This window comes from Trachypithecus francoisi, unplaced genomic scaffold, assembly GCF_009764315.1.
Source record: "Trachypithecus francoisi isolate TF-2019V2 unplaced genomic scaffold, Tfra_2.0 Lachesis_group15, whole genome shotgun sequence".
Taxonomy (NCBI): Eukaryota; Metazoa; Chordata; class Mammalia; order Primates; family Cercopithecidae; genus Trachypithecus; species Trachypithecus francoisi.
Window position 1 is genome coordinate 66,447,839 of NW_022681460.1, and position 23,255 is coordinate 66,471,093.

General features: G+C 41.9%; 1 long non-coding RNA gene across 1 annotated transcript; it reads left to right on the plus strand.

Moving 5' to 3' along the window:
• Positions 1-9,656: 9,656 nt before the first annotated feature.
• Positions 9,657-14,052, plus strand: LOC117098041. The gene is made up of 3 exons (XR_004443149.1): positions 9,657-9,847; positions 10,554-10,612; positions 14,030-14,052. It is a non-coding gene; the product is annotated as an uncharacterized LOC117098041 (long non-coding RNA).
• Positions 14,053-23,255: the final 9,203 nt, after the last annotated feature.

Genomic DNA, 23,255 nt, shown 5'->3' on the forward strand with positions numbered 1-23,255 from the left:
TTTCATGTTAGAGCTGGATGAGTCTTAGAAATGAGTTGTTTTAATTTCTTTTTAGCTGCACAGATTCTGCAAACTAAAACAAATGAAAGAGGTACTGGAAAAGACTGACTGAGATGTCCTCGTCCATAGGTCACAAAACTCTGAGAAACAAATTCCACCACAGAAACATAAAACAGACTCGAGTATCTATAATAAAACAAAGCTGGTGAATCCTCATTGTCTTACCCAAAGAGCTTTTTGTGAAGAAACGTTCCTTTTGAATTTAATAAGATAGTCTTTTGAGTTTGTTTTTTGTAAACTCAATATATTTCAATATTTCATGTGGCATGCTTGTTGCTACTCAACAAAAAAGAATTTTTTTTATTAGACTTGATCTTAGTTTAGAAAATGAGTTCGATGCAGGAAATAATGAATAGAAGGGAGCAGTTGTCAAAATGTAATAGAAAGATGGATTTATAATACTCTCCTTTTTTTGTTAACTTTGCTTATTAATTAGTAATTCCTAACAGATGTGGTATGGATTACTTAGGAAAAAGTGATTCTAGTAAAGTAGCTTTTCTAACTGCATAGAAACCTGAGATGAGAAAGAGAGAGATTGAGAGAGAGACACAGTCTTACGCTGCTGCCTGTGGCCAGGCATCAGCAAGAAAAGTGTAGGTCACACTTTGAATCATCTGTGAGTTCCTGATTTTCTTTTTTTTTTTTTTTTTTTTTTAGTAGAGAGGGGTTTCACCGTGTTAGCCAGGATGGTCTCGATCTCCGGACCTCGTAATCCGCCCGTCTCGGCCTCCCAAAGTGCTGGGATTACAGGCTTGAGCCACCGCGCCCGGCCAGAGTTCCTGATTTTCAAAGGGAGTAATTGTTACATAGTGTATTAGCCAGAGATCTCCAGAGAAACAGAACCAATGGCACATATAGAGATACTAAAAAAAAAGAAAAGAAGTGTTTTTTTTTTTCTTTTTTTTCTTTGAAACAGAGTCTTGCACTGTTGCCTAGGCTGGAGTGCTGTGGGATGATCTCAGTTCAGTGCAACCTCCACCTCTCGGGTTCAAACAATTCTCCTGCCTCGGCCTCTTGAGTGGCTGTGATCACAGGTGCCCATCACCATGCCTCACTAATTTTTATATTTTTAATAGGGACAGGATTTTACCATGTTGACCAGGCTGGTCTTCAACTCCTGACCTCAAGTAATCTGCCTGCCTTGGCCTCCCAAAGTGTTGGGATTACAAGCGTGAGCCACCACACCTGGCCAGGAAAGGTTTATTATGAGGGATTGGCTCATGCGACTATGGAGGCTGAAGAGTCCCACAATCACCTGTTTGCAAGCTGAAGGCCCAGGAAAGCTGGCGGTGTAATTCCAGTCCAAACTGGAAGGCCTGAGATCCAGAGAAGCCAATGGTATAAGTCATAGTCATAGTCTGGAGGTCAGAGAATCAGGAGTGCTGATGTCCAAGGGAAGGAGAAAATGGCTGAATGGCTGTTCCTGGTTAGAGAGAGTGAATTCTCCCTTTCTCTACCTTTTTGTTCCATTTGGGCTGTCTACAGATTGGATGAGGAGCACTCACATTGGTGAGGGCGATTTTTACCCAGTCTACTGATTCAAATCTTAGTCTCTTCCAGAAATACCCAGGCATCCTTTACTGCAGTCAAGTTGACACATAAAATTAGCCATCACATATGCATTTATGTGGTCAAGAGCGGGTGAGTAACTTTCCCTAAGTCCAATAGTGGGAATGGAAATCAGGGATTGGAATGCTGGCATTTCCCAACATCAGACCTGGGCTCAGACACTCAGAAACTCACTTCTCCCCTCCTTCATTCCAGGACTGATTATCTAGCAGAGCATATTCTACTTAGGCTTCATAAACAAAGTCCTCCCTTTGCCCTTGCCCTTCTTCCTAGACTACACAGAAGGACTTTTACCCGGTGAGTTAAGTTCCACAATCAGAGAGTGTGTTAAGTGTTTCACTGTGAGAGGGACAGGGAGAGAAAAGGCCTGGCTTTTGAAAGTTCTCCCTCAGTTGGCTGTAGCGGTGGTTCTCCGTGATACCCCAAGCTCTTTAAGGGTAGCCATGAGGTCAAAACTATTTTTATGATAACACCAAGATGCTATTTGCCTTTTTTACTGGGTTGGCTTTGCACTGATGATGCACTAGCCATGAGGCGGGTGAAAATGGCCTGTACTTTAGGACAAGTCAAGGCAATGGTTGGCAGCAAGCTGTGGTAGCCGTCATTGTGCTCATTGTCATACTCTGGCTTGTAAAATATGCTAGTGTCACTTAAGAATGCCCTTAGGAAGCAGTAGAAATTAATTGTATTAGTCTTGATCCATGGTTACAGGTCTTTTGAGTATTTTCACACAATGGGAAGTACACATAAAGCACCTCTGCTGCTTATATTAATGTAAGTGCCAAGGTGGGTGGGAGGAAGACCACTGTGTGGTTGCTGAGTTGTGAGCTAAACTCGTTGCTTTGTTCGAGGAGCACCATTTTACTTGACAGAATGACTGACAGGCAAACTGTGGTCATTCACAGTCGGCTACATGGCAGAGGTTTTCTTGAAAAGAACTAAGTGAAGTTGTCATCTCAAGGAAAATAACTGACAGTATTTGTTGCCAATGATACAATTCAAGCTTTCAAGTGAAAATTAGATGTTTTAAAAACTTCAATCTTCAGCCAGGCGTGGTGGTTCATGCTTGTAATCCCAGTGCTTTAGGAGGCCAAGGCGAGCAGATTGCTTGAGCCCAGGAATTCAAGACTGGCCTGGGCAACACAGCAAGACCCTGTCTCTACAAAAAAATGCAAAAATTAGCTGGGCATGGCGGTGTGTGCCTGTAGTCCCAGCTGTGGGGAAGGCTGAGATGGGAGGATTGCTGGAGCCCGGGATCGGAGTTGTAGTGAACCGAGACTGTGCCACTGCACTCCAGCCTGGGCGACAGAGCAAGACCCTGTCACAAAAAGCAAACGAACAATCAAAACCCCAACTTGAATTTTCCACTGTGGGCCTGACAGCTTCCCAAAACTTCGAACTTTTCTGATGCTATTTGTAGTGATATTAATATATGTAATCTTTGGGGATATTATATAATACAATATGCCAACATTCGAAAGATCTGAATGGCTCAGTGAACTTCCAAATGACCAATGCATGGTGTCACATAATCATGTGTGTATTCATAGTGAAATATAGTCCAATGGAGTTTAAAGTAACAGAGAAGGAAAAGTTCATTGATAATGAATTTGATTCTATTTGCAATTAATCTTTTTTAAAAACTACCACTTGTTGAGTTTTGAGTTTTTGTATGGCATTAAAGAAGGATATCCACAAATATCTGAAAGGTTTATAAAAATATTCCTCCTTTTTCCAGCGGCATATCTGTATAGAGCTGAATTTTCTTTACATATTTCAACCAGGACAGCATATCATAACAGATTGAATGTAAAAGAGGGTATGAGAACCCATATGCTGTCTTCTATTAAGCCAGCCATTAGAGTTTTATAAAAACATATACATCTTACTAATTTTTTTAAAACATGGCTTATGCTTCATGAAAATGTTATTTATGCAAACACAATGGGTTTTTTAAAAAATAAATTAATTGTTTAAAAATTTCCCAGTTTTAAATTCTAAAATGCTATATATCAGTGGATCTGACCCACATAAACAAAAGTTTTTTGGGGTTTTCAATAATTTTTAAGGGTGTAAAGAGGTCTTGAAATTGAAAAAAATTGAGAATTATTGGTCTACAGGTTATGGTAAGGGTCTCTTGGGACTTTCAGGTCTATCAGAAACACACTGGGAACTATCAAAAGTAATGAAAGAATTTGGCGAGTGAGGATATAGAGAAGAATTACTTTGAAACAAGAGTAAACTGTTTCTAGGATACCACATCAATGCATAAGGTGCAGTGGGTGAATCAGAACCACTGATTAAAAATAAAGGCAACATGAAGCACTGGGTAACTTTGAAAGCAAAAGAGCACAGACTTCTCTGACCTTAATTAATCCTAAGAAATTTTCTCCAGCTATTCATTTTTTAAAAAGAGAAATAATTTAAAGAACAGGTTTGAAAGAACAAAAAATCAGTTGGAATCTCAATAAGGCCACTTCACTAGCTGTGTAATCCAGGCAAACTAGTCTCTTAAGTTTGATCTTTGTTTTCTGATCTGTAAAATGGGGCAATAACACATACAGTTGTTAGTTATAAAGTGTGACATTGTATACTTATATACTTGTCCCAGTACACACACACACACACACACACAATACTAAAATATGAACACTTGGTAAAGCAAAAGTTAACCCTGGAAACGGATTAGGCACAACTATGGGAAATACTGGCTTTGCCTCATGATAAACAGAGATTTTCTAACTGTGAAGCTTCTGGGCTCTATAGTGGCTTGAATTTTGGAGAGGGTTCTGTATGTCCTTTAACTCTCTAGCTGTCACTGAACACTCCCAGCCCAATCATCCCCAGAGACTCTTGTAATTAGTAACTAAGTGACAGTGAAAGAGGGTTTATAAAGAAAATATATGCCATCCAAACGGAAAGTTCACAGGTTTCCTGGACATAGCTCTTTCTTTTCTAAATCTGTTTTTTGCTGGCAGGATACAGGCAGTCTCTTTCTTTTACAGTCATGGATTTCAATGGCATTTTAAAAAGCACTAGGTCTCCTTTTTTACTCATAGTGTGCATTTCCCAGGCATTTCTACAGAAGTTCAAACAGACTTTGGACACAAGATCACAGAAGATCCTTTTTCCAGAAACAATGACTGTTTCCTGCCTTCCCTGCATTCTCAATTGGTTTGCTCTGGAGGAATAAACTTAGTCTCAAATCCTTCTTCATCCAGGCAGTCATATTGAAACTGGATCAGACGGGGTTTAGATCTTTACTGCCTGTGACCCTGAAGGAGTTCACCTCACTAAGCATTAGTTTTCTCATTCGTAAGAATATAAAAGTGTCTTTCCACCCCTACCCTGACCCTGTGCCACTGGAAGACTTGCTTCTAAGAGGATAGCTGCTTCTGGAAGCATGAGCCGGAGACCCAACCTGAACCAGTGTCAGCCCAAGACTTGGATTCTCTCTTCAGGCTTAATGCTACTCTTCTTTTGCTTGTTCTTTCATCTTCTTTTAAATCTTAATTCCAAATGAATCTCTTTTTTGTCTCTGAATAAGCCTTTTAATAATTCTTTTTTTTTTTCCTTGAATGAGTATTAATCGTTTTCCCTGAATAAATATAAAACATGTGCAGTGGTCTTTTGGCCTTCTGCAAGAATACATTGTTCTGTGTGGCCAAGAACCAACCTATCCAAGTACAAAATTTACTGCAAAGAGTTTTTTAGGTAGTGTCAAACAAGAACCATTGAGGGCTAACGATAAGCTTTCTACTCTTCTGAATAGATTTGTCTAGTATATTTGTTAAGACTAACACATCATCACTGGGTGCAGAAAGCCCAAAGTTGCTCACATAAGATGCATACCAGGTTAGTATGCAGTTCTGCAGCTCAGGGACCTAGGCTCCTTTTGTTTCATAATTCTGCTATGAAAGGCCTCCATTCTCATGGTTGTTGTCATATTCTGAGACTGTTGCTCCAGCTTCAGCTTTTGCCTCCATACTTAACATTTCAGACTCCAGAAAGGAGGAAAGAGAAGTCCTATAAGAATTTTATTTTCCCCCAAGAAAAATGCATGAAGTAGTTAAAATTACATCCCATTGGCCAAGACTCAGCCACATGGCTGTATCTAGTAGCAAGGGAGTCTGGGAAATACAGTCTTTATTCCAGGCATCATGTGTAGGCTAACAAGGAGAGAGGATTCTATTACTATACAGGAAGAGATAAATGGGTATTGGGAGGCAACTAGCAGCCTCTGTCACCAGTGGTTTTTATGCTGGTCTCACCATCTGGCCAGGGAGAAGAGGTACAAAAGGCTAAACCCAGAGTTGCCAAACTTTCTGTAAAGGGCCAGCTAGTTAATATTTTAGGCTTTGTGGCCATTGCTGTCTCTGTTCCAATCACTCAACTCTGCTATTCTAGTGAAAACATGCATAGACAATGTGTAAATGAATGTGCGTGGCAGGATTTGACACTTGGGCTTTAATTTGCCTACTCTTGGGCTAAACAGTAATACTAATACTAAAATTAAGACATATTCTCCACTTACTGTGAATGTGCGAGGCACTGTGCTGAGCTGAGCACCTCGTAGACATTTTCTTAATTTCCTACAAAAACTCTGTGATGTAGGTAACATCATCATCATCATCACCAGTTTGATCTATGAGGAAACGGAGGCATGGAGAAATTAAATGATTTGCCGAAGATCACATAGTTTGTAAGTGGCAGATGGGTTTTAAGTGGAGACATCAACTCTGGGACCCATTCCTACCTTTGTCTCTGAGAAAGTCTGGGCAAGGGGGTAACCAGAGGTTCATGACCAGGGACTTGCTCCAAAACAGTGAATTTAGGAGGCACAAAAGACTTAAGTAATGACTTTAAAAGTTTAGTACCGAATTTGCAAAAATAGTTGGTTGAAGTGGGAAGAAACTGCTGAGTGTTAGTAAGAAACCTCGCTGTGAGCCGCATCAAGAACTACGTTGTTGATTTAAGGGCTTCTTTAAGTGATCTTCTGAGAACCTTAATTTCTCCAAATCAACGTAACTGGCTGTATGTAGACATTGGTGGGGCTTCTAGGGTGAGGGACCCACTGCAGGTAACTGTGACTAGGTCGGGGCTGCTGTGTAATAGCATGTGACTATGAAGAGAGCATGAAGTGACATGTGTAGCTCCATAGGGCTGCTCAGGGCACAGTCTGAATTTCCATATCAGGTGGTCTAGTGGCAGGAGAAGGCAAAAGGAGACAGAATTTCAGGAACTGGGGAAAGCCTGGATGAATGAGAGAGGTGAGAGCCCCAGGAGCTTTCCTTTCTTTTGTTTTTTAAGACAGGCTGGAATGTAGTGACTCGACCTCAGTTCACTGCAGCCTCAACCTCCCAAACTCAAGCCATCCTCCCAAGTAGCAGGGACTACAGGCAAGTGCCACCACACCTGGCTAAGATTTTTTTCTTTTTTTTGTAGAGATGGGGCTTTGCCCTGTTGCCCAGGCTGGTCTCGAACTCCTGAGCTCAAGTGATTCACCTACCTCAGCCTCCCAAAGTGCTGGGAGAGCTTTATTTTCAAATAAAGGGCAAGACATTTGATTGGGAAGAGAGATAAAAGAGAAAGTGCCCCCAGATCTTGCTGCTAGAGTAATGCTTGAACCCAGCAGAAAACCTTCCTTCTCTGTAGGAAACTGGCAAGTCTATATTTTTAGCACCTAGCAACCTTGTATGACATACTAAAATTGCCCTGCAATGATGCTGTCTCCAGGGAGGGCCGTTTAGCTAAGCAGAGCGCGAGCCTCCTTGGCTGGAGCACTGACTTTGCCACCACAAGGCCTAAAGTTCCTTTCCAGCTCTTTATAATTTCCGGAAAGCCACCTGATTTCTCAAATCAGGGATAATTTATTATCAATAATCTGAATATTACATATGGTTTGCAGAGCAGCTGCATGTGTATTATTTCATTTGATTTTCATAAAAACTCTGAAGAGAAGTGGTGAGCAAAATGAAATTAACACATATGGATCTCAAATGCTAGGTGTGGTTGGCTTGATACTTTGCTGTGTACCATCTTGTACAGTCCTTCAGCCATCCTGGGAGGCAGGCCATTATTATGTGCCTATTTTAAAGATGGAAAAGTAGACTCAGAGAACTTAAATAACTGCCCAAGACCTGACGACTCACAGCTGGCATGTGATATTGCTTGACCTTGAACCCCATCTTCTGAAATCAGTTTCAGAGCCCCTCTCACTATTGTTCAGCCGTGGGTGCCCACAGAATGCACAAAAAGGAAGTAAACACTAGTGGATGTCCAGGACTTGGGAGGAAAACATTCTACCCAAATTCCACAGCTACTGGTCCAAATAAAATTTAAAAACAGCAACACTCCCCAAAGAGAATTAACCTGTGCAGGAAAACCGAGGGACCTCTCAGCGGGTGCAGATCTGGCCTGGACACATGGTAGGGGCTCAGTACACCCTTCTTTAGTAATGGAGACCTGTGGCTGGGCACAGTGGCTCACACCTGTAATCCCAGCACTTTGGGAGGCTGAGGCGGGTGGATTGCTTGAGCTCAGGAGTTCGAGACCAGCCTGGGCAACATGGTGAAACCCCATCTCGGCCAAAAATACAAAAATTAGCTGGATGTGGTGGCATGTGCCTGTGGTCCCAGTTACTTGTGAGGCTAATGTGGAAGGAACGCTGGAGCCTGGGAAGTTGAGGCTGCAGTGAGCTGTGATCATGTAACTGCACTCCAGCCTGGGTGACAGAGCCAGACCCAGTCTGAAAAAAATAAAAAAATATATATATATTTTAAAAAAGCAGTGGAGACTGTGTTCCTGATGGAACGGTGAACCTAACCAAGAAACAGTTGCTAATTTATTCATTCACCCATTCAACTGACATGTATTGAGAGTCACACTGTTGAGATGCAAGGCACAAGAAGGCTGATGTCCAGTGGCTACTTTGCAGTCAGGCCAGCTGAGGGTTTACAGATGAGCATCCCTTCTGCTGGGTTAGAGTCTGTGCCAGACCTGTTGTTAAATAATTTGGATGCCACCACTAGATATAGCAATAAACAAGTTCCTACCCTTGGGACCTTATACTTTCACGAAGGGAGAGAGCTGATTTAAAGTCAGGCAGTGGTAAGAGCTGTAATACCAATAGGACAGGGTGAAGTGATGAAGGTGCATTAGGCATGGTAATCCTGGAAGGCTTTTCTGAAGAGGTGATATTTTAGCTGGCATCTAACATCAGGAAGAAGCTGACCTCTGCAAGAAGGGCATCTCATGGAGAGGGAACAGCCACTGCGAGGGTCTGAGGTGGGAATAAGGTTGGTGTGTTTGAGACAGAAGGAAGTTCAGTGTGACTGGAGCACAAAGGGTGAGGGAAAGACAGGGGTACACAGAAGGTGGGGGGACGGTGTGGCTGATTCACACAGGGCTCTAAAGTGTTTGAAATTTCCTCTAGGTTTCAAGGAAACCATTGGAGGATCTTAAACAAGGAGTGACATGATAGGATTTATGTTCCCATAACACCTGGGTCCTACAGTACGTGGGTCGCAGTGTGGAGAATGGATTCTAAGGGGGCAAGACTGGATGCAGGGAGACTTGCTGGGAAGTTTTACAGTCATCTGGACACTGTGACATGGACTCCAGAGAGAGCCATGGTGATGGAGTGAAGTGGATTGCTTTGGGCTGTATATTGGGTATGGAGTTGATGGCTAATTTGGACATATTGTTTGCCTCCGAGATTTTGGGTCTGAGCAGTGGAAATGGAGAAGAGCAGGAAAGAGCAGGTGTTTCTGTGTTAGATAAGTTAAGTTTGAGATGCCTGTTAGATGAGTAAGTCAATGTGCTTTTATGTGCAAGACTTGTGGTATAAAAAGTAAACTACATAGATAATATATGGAGAACCTCAGTCACATGGTTGGAAAGGATTTCTTAAGGCTATTGCTGTGTAAGTGTGATAACATGTCAACACTCAGGGAAACTCTAAGGTGGTTATTAATTTTGGAGGCTAAGATGTGTGTGGGAGAGTAGTAGAAGAGATACAGGAAAAGCTGGTGAGAGCCAGCTCATGAGAAGCCTTGTAAGGAGATGATGGGGGAACTATTGAGAAGATTTGAAAGAAGAATGATGTGACCACATTGAGTGTTTTAAAGATAATTGTGAATGCAATATGCAGAAGAGATTGGAGGGATGCGAGGCTGGCATCAGAGGGAACAAGGAAGATTTATTGCCATCAGTCCAGGTGATGGATGACAAAAGCTGGAACTCAGCTGATGACCATGCAGAGGAAGCAGAGTGAGCAGATGCAAAAGATTTTCAAAAGATAGATGACTGTATTCAGGGATCTTTTGGCTGTGAGTGTGACAGTTTTCAGCCTGGGTGCCTGAATAGATCCTGGGGCCATTAAATGAGATCCAGAGTATAGGTCCATGAGGACAGGGTTGGATCTTATTCTAGTCTGTTTTTCTGGTGCCAACCCTTGGGCCCATTTTCATTCTGAGGAGCTGATTGGCTTTAGCCCTTCCACTAAGTGCTTCCTCATTCAAGAAAACCTTGCTGAATGAATTAGCCGAGAGCTAAATGAGATACCTGGGGCAACAGCAACATTTAAGAAGAAGGCATTAAAGAGACTTGGTAGATGTTAGAAGAACCAGAAGTCTGGGGAACCAGGAACCAGCAGAGTAGAAAGTGAAGAAATGGTCAACAGCAGTACTGAATGCCAAGGGAAGGTCAAATGAGACAGGGATTTATGAGTGTTCTTCAGGTTAAGGCAGCAGCAGTGTTAACCAGAGCAGCTTCAGTGGTGCAGCGAAGGTGGAAGCCAGGCAGTGGTGGGTGGAGGAATGAACAGGAGAGGAAGTGGAAAATACTTGGCTGAAAAACTTGTGGGCAGTGTGGACAGAGTTGGGAGTTTTCTCACTCATTTCTCTGTTTTCTCTGTGAATTAGGAGGAAGCAGATAATCTACTGAAGCTGAAGGAAGCCATGTGGAAGATTTAAAGTCAGCAGTGAGTTGAAAAAAAAGAGTTTTAGAAAACTCAACTTTGAGAAATAGAAAACTTTGATATTCATTTCTAGCTCACCCTGACCTCTAGAATTTTCCTTCAAGGAAAAACCTCTTTGCCCAAGAGACTTGAGTTTGACCTTGAGTTAGCTGAAGTGCAGAGACATGGAGTCTTCTACTTGAGGTCATAGAATATGTGTCTCTGTCTGAACTCAGAATTAATCCTGGGGGGAAGAGGCTACACTTGAATGCCTCTGCTCTTGATTTTGAGCTTGGTACCCTTGGACTTCGGTTTCATTTTGTATTCCAGGTCAGGCCAGTTGGTTGTTTCCTGTTTATAGGTTTGATTCACTTTAGCACTTCCAGTAAACACAGAAGAGCTTGCATTTGGGCTTCTGTCCACTGCTGACACCAGTAGAAGCTGGAAGGCTGTTAGGCATTCTAAGTGTGGCCCTTCAGAAAGAGACGTTACATTCTTGTTTCTTCTGATAGATGTTGGTAGCTGTCCAGAGAAAAGTTAAAGTTCCCATTGCTTTTTCCAGAAAGAGTAATGGGGAGCCCTTGTGTTCCAGCCAACAATCCCTCTTCTCAATAAAACAAATAGGTTATAATGCTGGCAGCATTCGAAGCTGTTGCTGAGAACATAAAGGCTGCTCTGTCTCACTCTGTGGTAAATATACAGCAAACATTTAACTCATTACTAGATAAATCACACTGAGATGACTCAGAAGAAGACGTGTCTGGTACCGGCTTTTAATTTTTTTTAACCTTGATGAATATATTTCTCCTTTCTTGACTAATTCATTCCCTAAGACTTAACTAAACGTATTTAACAACAGCAATTTAAACAAGGCAACTAATGAGAGAGATGAATTGTTTAAAGAAAATGCGTGGCAGAGATTCTTCATGCTCACCCAGTGGTCAGGTGTCCCTCTCCCTTTCCAAGCCTTCATGGGCCATGTGGATCATGGACAACTCTGGCCAATGGGAAAATGGACAGGAGCGAGATGAGACAGAAGTGAGATTTCTAGGTAGTCCTGGCACTGAAAATCTTCCTGTGGATTCTCTAGCTCTCTTTTCCCTTCTATGATGATCATGGAGACCATGTGCTGTAGTTGGGATATATTTAAGATGGAGGAGGGCCGCCCAATTTGTATCAGGCACTATATGGTCAAGAAGTAAGTCGTCATTGCATTAAAGTCACTGAGATTTCTTTTTTAAAAAAATTCTTACTGACAAAGTTTATCCCAACCCAATTAATACATAAATCAAATGATATCACCTTATCAGGGAAGACAAGGTCTTTTATAAGTCCCCAGAGATAGCAGATGCTGGAAGGAAGTAGAAGAGTTTTCTGTCTCGGAGCTGTCTAGAAAAACGTCTGCTTTGACTTAACAGCATAGTCTATACATCTGTATAAATTTCCAGAGGTCTTTGCATTTAGTTATTATTGTGGACTATAGCGTATTTCTTTGAGGCTTTCACCCGTCAACTAGCAGTCAAAAGAATGACTATTTGTGGTCATTTACTCATGTGCTGGCGTTTCCCAAGGCCACATTCACCTGTGAGTAAACAGTGGTTGTGATCACAATAGCCTCCCATGGTTCCCTATCTCTTTTTGCTGCCCACTGGTACAGGTCCTGCTATGGGGCTTCTCAGTAGGTTGCCTCCCATGCAATACTGAACAAGTCTGATCATCTATAGCTGTCAAATGACATGCTCATTTGCTCTCTTCTTTTGTGGCAGGCTCCTCCATGGGGTACTAGGCTTCCACCAGGTAGTCCTTCCTGCTCACCCTGTACATGCCTACTGCTGAGTCTGTCTGAGGCCATCAGGGACCACCTGTAGCTTGGTGTTACTTCTGTTTTTGCTGGGCACAACCAAGATAACTAAGATAAACTTAGTGAGAACACAGTGCTGTACTCAGACTTACTTCCTTCTACAATGACTAAGTCAAGCCATCTGTCTCATTTTCTTGACTTTTAGAATATATTTTATACAAGAGACTTTTGTTGGGTCCACCTCACCAGTTTTCCAGATACGTGCCAGACACATTGAATCTAGCCCTATTTATGAGGCCAACAGTGAGCCCTGTGACACCTATAATTATCATTCTCTTAAACATTTTGTTAATGTTGATGTTAGAAGTTTACTAAGCTTCCCAGGAGATTCTTAACCATTTTTCTTCACTCTCTGACTCTCTTTGGCCTAGGCCCTTCCCATTTTGTCTGCATGACTCCAGGAGGGACAGTGCAATTTGGAGATTGGGAAACGGATGTCTAGGGACTCTGGGTCCCCTCACTGGGCCACAGTTTGGAAAATACCTTCCTGTTATCTACTGACTACAAATAGAGCCCCAGACTCAGTGTCACACTCTGAATCTGGGGTTATATCTTGAGGACTCCAGTCCTTTTCTACCCATTTCTACAACATATGACTCATCTAAATCTGCTCCCTGGAACCACAGCTAGCAACAAGCTGGTCTGAGAAGGCTACCTTTGCATGGGATTGTCTCTGTTGTTTGTCAACCTATTTAAAACATTCAGTACAATTGTCAGGAAATATGCTTTGACTGCCTGGAAGAAAAGCAGGAGTAGTAAGCAAGTCAGTGCTTTGAAACACCTACAAATATCTAAGAAGCCCTCTCAATGACCTTTTGTTTATATCCAGATATGCAGAGCCTTATTTGACCTATTTGTTCATCAGCAATGGATGTGTTTTATTGAGATCCTCCTATGTGCAAGACATTCTATAAACTTCCTTGCATATATTGTCTCATTTTTCATGAAAACTGTGTTGACTAAATGTTATCTCCATGTGGCAGAAACGGAGATTGAAGTTCAGAGAATTTAAGTACATTGTGCAGGGCCGTAGAAGTAGTAGATGGCAATGCTGACATTGAAACCCAGGTTTATCTTTTCTTAAGCCTACGTATTTTTTTTTTTAAAAAAAACCATGCTGTGCTGTTGTACAGGAAAGTTTCTAATCGCTCCAGCACTATTTATCTACCCTGTGCAACTATGCCTGGGCTTACTATAAATGTTCGGAGCAGTCTTGAGCCCTTTCAGCTCTGTCTCTTCCATGCCGTCTGCCAGTGTGGAGGGGTAGATGCGCCTCCTCCTTCTTACTGGTCTTGGACAGAAGGAGTAGGAGTGAGGATTAAAATAATAGATCAAATGCGCTCACACGTCTCCCAAGAACGAACAGTAAGATATGGTTTGGATATTTGTCCTGCCCAAATCTCATGTTGAAATGTAGTCCGCACTGTTGGAGGTGGGGCCTGGTATTTGGGCCATGAGAGCTGATCCCTCACGGCTTGGTGCTGTCCTCACAATAGTGAGTGAGTTCTTATGAGTTCTGTTTGTTTAAAAGTGTGTGGCACCTCCCCAACTCCTGACTCTCTCTTTTACTCCTACTCTAGCCATGTGAGACACCTGCTCCCCCTTTGCCTTCTGCCATGATTGTAAGCTTCCTGAGATCTCCCCAGACATCAAGCAGATGCCAGCACTATGCTTCCTGTACACCCTGCAGAACAGTGAGCCAATTAAACCTCTTTTCTTTATAAATTACCCAGCCTCAGTTTTTTTTTTTTTTTAATAGCAATGCAAGAATGGCCTAACACACAGTAATTCTCAAAAATATCACATTTGGAAAGAATGGCATATTTCCTAACATGAAACACCCTCTGCATGAATTTCCCCCATCCACAGTGTAACATGTAAAGCAATTACTTCGTCAATGAGCAGTGTCATTAGCTTCTTTATTCACACCCCCGCTTCAAAATTCTCCACTCTTTTATCTCTACCTTCCCCCTTCTATATCCAGGAAATAAGAATTGATATAACATCACTTGCTCCTTAGCTACACAAAGACCTAGTCAAATCTTTGAAATTATTGCTTAAAACATTAAAGAAGTAATAGAGGCAAAAGCTTTACAACATTCAAATAGCACAGAAGGAGAGAAAATAAACCAAAATAAGCCCATTCCTGCCCACCCTAAGTCTAAGTCCTGAGAGATAATTTTTATGTATTGATGTTTGAAATAATTTCGGTGGCTGCCGTAATATCATTCCACTGGAAACATGCTTATGTTTCCTTTTGGAAACCACATTGAGTAGTATCTGTTGGCTGCCCACTAAGAAACGTGAAGGATTTTGCACACAACTATTCTTTCCCACACACATATTCTGACAGTTGTGCTGTATTTGCAGGGGGAGGGAAGGAGGGCACTGGGATCTTCTCTCTTATCCCATTGGTGGTCCTTTCAATAGTCGCCTTGATGTCTGCCCCCTGGCCCACTCCTGTTCTCTACTAGTTGACTCAGAGCTTGGCATTGCCTGAAGCTTGATCAGTCAGGGGTCTGTCAGGAAAACAGAACTTATGCCAGGTAGTTCAATAGAGAGAATTTAATTAGGGGAATTAACTATAAAGGTCTTGGAAGAGCTGACAGAGCAAACTGAAGAATGAAGCAACTCGAATTTTAGAAGCTGAGGCGAGTTGGAGGATGGCATTCCCAGAGTTTAGCAGCTCGGGCCCCCTCGCTGCATACTGGGAGAGCTTCCCAGCTACAGCAAGCCTTCCAGAAGGAACTAGAATCATGGAGTAGTTGTAGCTACTGCTGGAGACACTGCCCAAGGCAGAGATAGAGGGGAGAATTGCCCTGGCTTCTTCCTTTCTCCCTCCTGCCAGTCTCTTGCCAGTGCCTCCCGTTGGTTGACATCAGCCAGGAGCCAGTTTGGCAAGGGAGTCTGGAAAATATAGATTGTAAAAGTTAATACTTTGAGACACAGAAAGAGCAGAGAGAGAGAGAGAGACAGACAGAGAGAGAAAGACAGAGTAGGAAATGAATCTGAACACAAACAGGTGAATGGTGGTGTTACAGGTTAAATTGTGTCCCCCTAAAAGATAAAAGATATGTTGAAGTTCTAGTCCCTGCTATCTCAGAATGTGACCTTATTTGGGCATAGGGTCATTGAAGATATAATTAAGACAAGATCATATTGCAGTAGGATGAACCCTGAATCTAGTATCACTGGTGTCCTTATAAGAGGAGGAGAAGGCCAGGCTCAGTGGCTCATGCCTGTAATCCCAACACTTTGGGAGGCTGAGGTGGGCAGATCATCTGAGGTCAGGAGTTCGAGACCAGCCTGGCCAACATCATGAAACCCTGTCTCTACTAAAAATACAAAAAAATTAGCTGGACGTGGTGTCGGGCACCTGTAGTCCCAGCTACTCGGGAAGCTGAGGCAGAAGAATCGCTTGAACTGGAGAGGCGGAGGTTGCAGTGAGCTGAGATCATGCCACTGCATTCCAGCCTGGGCAACAGAGTGAGATGCCATCTAAAAAAAAAAAAAAAAAGAGGAGGAGAGGAGGAGAATAGATGAAGACGCACAGAAACACACAGGGAGAACCCATATAACCACAGAGGTAGAGACTGGAGCGATGCGTCTACAATGCAAGGAGCGCCGAGGACTGCTGGGAACCGCAGAGGCTGGGAGAAAGGCACAGAACATATTTTCCTCAGAGCTCTCCAAAGGAACTAATCTTGCTCATACCTTTATTTCAAACTTTTAACCTCCAGGACTGTAGGAAGATACATTTGTGTTTTAAACCACCCTGTTTGTGGCACCAGTGCTTGATTATGGCAGCCTTGGGAATCTAATGCAGATGGGCACAGGGCTCTTTGGGGAAGAGTTGTCACTCCTTGCTATAATTTTGTATCAATATGATCCCATGTATTTGGTTTTCAGAAATATGTCAAAATCTCTGGTCCACTGCACTCAGTACTGTTATGAATTTATTCTACTTGTTCAAGTGTTATTTAAGTGGTATTCCATGGAAAGCAAGTAAATACATGCACTTGATCTGCCCTCTTAAAGCAGATCCTACTGTTCTATGTGAACCTGATTAAATGTTTAGGGCGTTTGCACTTCCTCCTGTCCAGCAATGGAGTCTTCCAATCACACATACAGTGAACACTGGGCGTATCATACATAAAACAAAATTTTGGATTAAGAAAACCACTACAAAAAAAAAAAAAAGAAAACCACTACATTCCCTTTATTGAAGACGTAACCTTTGCATCTATTACATATTTATGGCTATAACTTGTCAAGTTAATTGAAATGCTTAGATCATAACTATAAACATAACTATTTTATCTCTAAAGAGACCTGGTATGTCTTTAAGATTTATATTATTAAATTATCATATTTCATTGTTAATGTTATTGAGAACAATATTATTTAATGTCCCTTATACATGACTAATCTCTGCTCCTTCTGACAGCTAATCTGATTCTTGGTATTTCTAGAACTTCTAAAAGTTATTAAAAGAACATCGGTAATCACCACCACCACCACAACAACCCATGTGGTACAAACTGCCTGAGACACGACCATTGGCACTAACAAAAATTAATGGTTGTGCACCTGCCAACCTCCCAGGTTTAAAGGGGCCATGGAGCCACACAACTTCTAAAGTTCTTGTATGTTCTTATCATGGTCCCTGAATAAGCTACTTAGTAATTGCTTTGGATGCTCTTGTCTGATGGGAAGAAAATAAAAGCAGTCTTATGACACATGATATTCCCTCAAAATGACTAATACCAAGGATTTGGAGAATGTCAAATCATTATTTTGAATGGCATTCTTACATGGGTTCGTGGTATTAAAGTGAATAGTTTTTAAGATCTAAACGAAAAGAAAAGTTATCCAGATCCACTCTTTTATCTTTGTTAAATTATTTTTCTCCACCTCCATGAGAGTAAAATGATTTCCAATGGAAATACTCCTTGCAAAGGTATATTTTGCTTTTTTTCTACATGGGAGAAGGAGAAAGCAGGGGCTTACTTTAAAAATTCATTCAACAAGACCTTCTATACTGTGATCTGAGAGGGCTCTTGCACACATTTGTTTATTTTCCTGGATTCATGGAGAATGGACTTGGTTTGTTGAGATAATCCCATTTGTGAATGAGGTTTAAGTTGGCAACATTTGCTTGATTTTATTTGGAAGCTGTAATCTGTACAATATTTGTGTATTTCATAGGAACGGGAATTATTATCTGGCTTCTGCAGTGTCTTTAACTCAAGACCTGTAATACTGTACTTAGCAGAGGACTGATCGTTGCTTGTGTGTGAGGCCGGGGAAAGAACCATCCTAAAGGCTTTGAGGGAATGGTGCCTGGTGCTCACACAGGCCACCAGCCAGACTGGAAACCCTCCTAATGCATGGGCACTGGGTAGAGAACTCAAAGGGCTTGCTTCAGCAGTAGCACAAAATTAGCTCTAGATTAATGCTGCTCCAGACCCATCTAACAATATTAAAAACAACACCCCAAAGAGTCAGACTGTTTCCAAGTAATGTAACTGCATCCCAGAACAAAGCTCAAGAATATTTATAAGAATACAAGAATATCCAGCACCCAACATGGTAAAATCCATAATGTCTTGTCCATAGTGCCTCAGTTCAGTGTTTTGTCTTAAGTCTGGATGACTCAAAAAATCTTGTCTTTCCACCATAAATGAAGAGTTATTATCCTGGATTGCAATCCAAATAACTTTTTGTTTCACTGATCAGTTGAAAATTCACTACAGGAGAGATATTTTGTGTCTCCTGATGTGATCAACAGTAAGCACCAGCTCCTTCCATGAAGTTCTGCTGAAAGATTGAACCAGAATCTGATGAAGCCTCTAGATCCAACCACCCTTACAGGAAATACAGGGGATGGGGAGTATGTTAAATGACACCACAATAAAGCAATTAGCCAAATTCAGAGCTTGGGAAATTCAATAAGACAGATGACTTGGTTTCTTCAACAAATAAACAGCATGAATAGTGATATAGTTTGGATCTGGATCCCCACCCACATCTCATGTTCAACTGTAATCCCCAGTGTTAGAGGTGGGGCCCGGTGGGAGGTGATTGGATCATGGGGGCAGATTTCCCCCCTTTGGTGCTGTTCTTGTGATAGAGTTCTCATGAGATCTGGTTGTTTAAAAATGGGTAGCACCTCCTCCCAGCTCTCTCTCCATCCTGGACCGGTCATGTAAGATAGGCCTGTTTCGCCTTTGCCTTCTGCCATAATTGTAGTTTCCTGAGGCCTCCCCCAGAAGCGAACAGATGCCAGAATCATGCTTCCCGTACAGCCTGCAGAACTGTGAGCCAATTGAACCTCTTTTCTTTATCAATTACCTAGCCTCAGGTGTTTCTTTATAGCAATGTGAGAACAGACTAACACAAATGGGGTGGGAAGGAGGGAGGAAGGCTATAGATTAAAAGAGACTTAGGTAACATATCAACCAAATTTCTTATTTGGACCAGATTCAATCAAGTCGACTGTAAAAAGATGCTTTTGAGACAATCTTCGTATTTAAACATTGAGTGGACATTGAGAATACATAGGAACTATATAAGGAATTATTTTTAAATTTTATTAGATATATTAGTAGTAATTTGCTTATGTAAAATAAGAAGAATTCTCTATTGGAAATATGCACTAAAATATGATGTTGAGAATTTGCTTTAAAACATTCCAGGGAAGAGGATGGTAAGAATTGCAGGGTGATGTACAGACAAAACAAGATTGGCAAAATGTAATTGTTAAGGCTGAGTGACAGATACAAGGGGGTTCATTACATTGTTCTCTCTACTTATGCATATATCTGAATTTTTCTACAGAAAAATAATAGAACTTACATGTAAACATTTCATTTACTGTTTTATCACTTCACATTTTACTAAATTTCTTATTTTCCTCACTCATTATGGCGCTATAACTTCATTCTGTCTAAAAACATGTTAGCTCAGAAAAAATAAAACTATGTTTTAAAATATCCCTATATTTTAAACTGAAAGAAATAGAATTGCCTTATAAAATGTTAAAAGACACACAAAAATATTGTGATTTCTTAAATGATACTGTTAGCATCAGATAAATCACAAAATCGAAGCATGGAAGATAAAAAAAAAATCAAGCACTTTTTGAACGATATATTTTTCTAGTCTCCAAAATGGGCCCCATAGAGACTGTTGTCTCTCAAACAGAATGAGAGTTAGGAAGTGAAAATGAATCTTTAAAAAATAACCCTGTGCTAAGCCTGGTGTTAGATGCTCATCTATTCCTCTTATTGACCTTGTGAGACAAGAGATTTTTACAGACAAGGCAACTGGATTCCAAGCATTAACCTGCTTGCTTGAGATCCTGGCAAGCTAGATGGGGGAGACAGGCTTTAAATTCAGGCCCATCTGACTCCAAACCCATTGATTTCCCCAAGGCACCAGTATTTCAGCAGAGCCTTTTGATTGTTTGTTTTGTACCAGTTTCAAATCACATTAATTATTTCTAATTCCATATAGAGGATAATTCTTTTTTTTTTTTTTTGAGACGGAGTCTCGCTCTGTCGCCCGGGCTGGAGTGCAGTGGCTGGATCTCAGCTCACTGCAAGCTCCGCCTCCCGGGTTCACGCCATTCTCCTGCCTCAGCCTCCCGAGTAGCTGGGACTACAGGCGCCCGCCACCTCGCCCGGCTAGTTTTTTGTATTTTTTAGTAGAGACGGGGTTTCACCATGTTAGCCAGGATGGTCTCGATCTCCTGACCTTGTGATCCGCCCGTCTCGGCCTCCCAAAGTGCTGGGATTACAGGCTTGAGCCACCGCGCCCAGCCAGAGGATAATTCTTTTGTGGCAGAGAGGGAGTAAGGTTTTTCAGTTCTTCCGGTATCACAAATGAGGACTTGCTTTTTTTTTTTTTTTTTTCTTCCTCTGTTTTTCTCCTGGGGTTCCAGACCAGGGTTACTAAGAAGACAGATACTCTTAGCAAAAGTAAGGGAGATGCCACGGAACTGTTAACTTAGCATTGGGAAAGCTGTGATTATCCCACCTTCCCGGCCCCGAAAACAGACTGCTGAGAAAGCTGCTTTTCCTTTCTTCTTCTCTTCCATCCCTCAGGATTCAACGCCCCAGCACCTGGCAGTGGGTGTTAATCTGAAGAAGGAGATGAGCACTTAAAGACAAAGAGAACTCCAGGTGCAGAAGAAGTGGGGCCCTGGGTTTGGGGAGGGTTAAATAAATTATTCTGATATTTGTTAAAAATGGCAAGGAAGGCTTTCTTCAAGACTACTGTAATAGGGGAGAGAAGTTGAACTCAACTCCAGATACGATAGAAACAAGAGGAGATGTAGAGCCAACAAGCAGTTGAGGAGGTGAAATGGAAGGTTAACAAGAGGAACTTGGTTAGATATCAAGGGTGGGATTTTGGATAAGCTGCCTTAGCAGGATTTTTTTTTTTCCCCCTAAAACTGGGCTCAGCAGGCCAAGGGCAGGACTCAGGATGAGGCCTAGTTGAAAAGCAGGCTCAGAGGAGCCTGACTAAAGTTCATCCAAGACAGGAGTCCTTGCCAGGAGAAGAGATTCCAAGGCCTGGAGGATCAAAGGAAAGGGAGGATGGGTGGAAGGTCAAAGTCAGAGAGGGCAACTGGCTACAAGGAGTGACCACATGGGCACTCAGAGAAATTAGTTACCAGACCTGCCCCCTGGGAAACTGGGAAAGGCACCTGGAATACAATGGGGCAATACCTGGAGTAGGACCCATAATAGAATGCATGGTTCAAACTCAAAATAAAGATCTGCTTTACATATTTTTCCCATACTCTGTGTATGCTCGGCTGGTTAACAGTAGGCCAGGTAGGGGATATTGACTGCCCCTTCTTTTCCACACTCCAGGTGTAGTGCTGGGGTAGTATTTTGAAAGGTTATCTTATTTTTAACATTAATCACACTTGCTGACTTCTCTGCAGACACCTCTCCTTAATGATGAGTCAGCTGTTTAGAACTATACCTAGACCGTTTTAAACAGCATTCTCAAGTCAGAGGAGAGAGCTACACACAAAGCAAGGAACTGCAGTTTCAGTCCTCACAGTCATTGGCCATTGGTCCCAGGAGTCTCCAGTCCATTGCAGCTGCTGACCAATATCTAAATATGGATGAAGATAGACTGGTAGAGTGTGCCTATGTTGACTCTTCTCTTGATAACTCTGTGTTACTTTAAGTTATTTAATCATGGGCAACATTCTCCTGGAAAACTGCTGATGGATTAAAATATGATGCTTTGTTGAGCCTATGTTGAGTGCTGTTGTCCTTCTAGGGTAAGCCATAGTAAGGCCTGAGAAGTCTGCCTTCCTACCTACTAACAAAAGAAACAAGCTATTGAACATCAAACAGCAGCTTGGGATATTCATTTACTTCCATCAAGTCATTTAAAGTTTGTCAATGAAGTAGGTTACAGGGTTAAATCAGAAATCCCGCAGGTTCTGAATTCACTGAAATGGATTTCTATTTATTATCAATGCCTAACTTCAGGGAGTTAATTATGCATTTTTATTGATGAGAAACAAACCAGACCAAAATGAATGTGGCATTTGAATGAAGTGGGGAGTTTTTTTGTTGTTTTTGATGTTTTGTTTTTTATAAAACCTTATTCCAAGAAATGCAGATAAGGACCTGGTTCAAGTGATTCCTCCCAAAATGCACTGGGTTACTATTGTTTCCAGAGCTAAGCAGAGAAGCTCCAGGGGAATGAATTCTTCCTCCTTCCCACTGTTCTGTTGTCTTTGAAAACAGCAGAACTGCCAAGATCAGCAGTTTGAAGGCTTCCTTTGAAGTGTTCCTCATGCCTTTTTCATTGGCTTGAGCAAAACAAGCACCTAGACTGTGTGCCCAGTCATCAGGGGGAACACCCAGGAGGTCAGGCAACCAGCGCAGCTTAATGAGCAATGGCACAGTGAAGACAGGGAGCTGTGGGTGCCAGGGTCAGATCTGAGAACTCAGGATCACTGAGGAAGTCACTATCGATACTTTTCAAAAAATGACGTGGATCTGGGGTAGAACAGGGAGAGGTGGTCAGGGGCCCTGTGTGCACATCGCTGGCCTAGAACTATCACTCTGGGACCTGGAACCTCTGGGCTATCTTTAAGTACACATTTGATGGGTGGATAGGTGCAGCAAACCACTGTGGCACACGTATACCTGTGTAACAAACCTACACATTCTGCACTTGTATCCTGGAACTTAAAGTAAAATAAAAAAAAATTTGTTTAAGTTCACATTTGTCAAAAGGATGGGATATGCCCCTTAATTTATAATTGTGGAAAAAAGCAATATCTGCCTCATAAATGTGAGAGAAAATGTTTCAAGATGCAATTAGGGCAAACAATCTTTTCAATCTTCTAGGGAATAGATGAAAAGACTGGAAATGAACAAAAACCAACTAAATGAGAAATGCAGAGGCTATTTATTCAGAGATTGCAATTGCAAAGGAGTCGGTCAGTGTCACTGTGTTTGGCAGAGAATCAAAGGCAGGCAGAGGACTGGGAAGGTGTTTAATGGAAAACAGAGAAGCTTCCTGTGTGCCCCAACTGAAGATTGTTGGTGGGGGAACTGCAGGTGGGCTCTCTAGGAGCCAATCACCCATCTGATTGGCTAGGGCATTCCCTGGTTGGTCCTAAATTGGAAATGGGGACAAAAATTAGGGAAGTTATCTATTATTAATCAAGTCCTGGGCACCTGAGGCTGACTGTTACAGAAGTTATTATTTACCTTTTTGGTTTGTTTAAACAGATAGCAATCAGGCTTCCCAAGTAGGACTTAT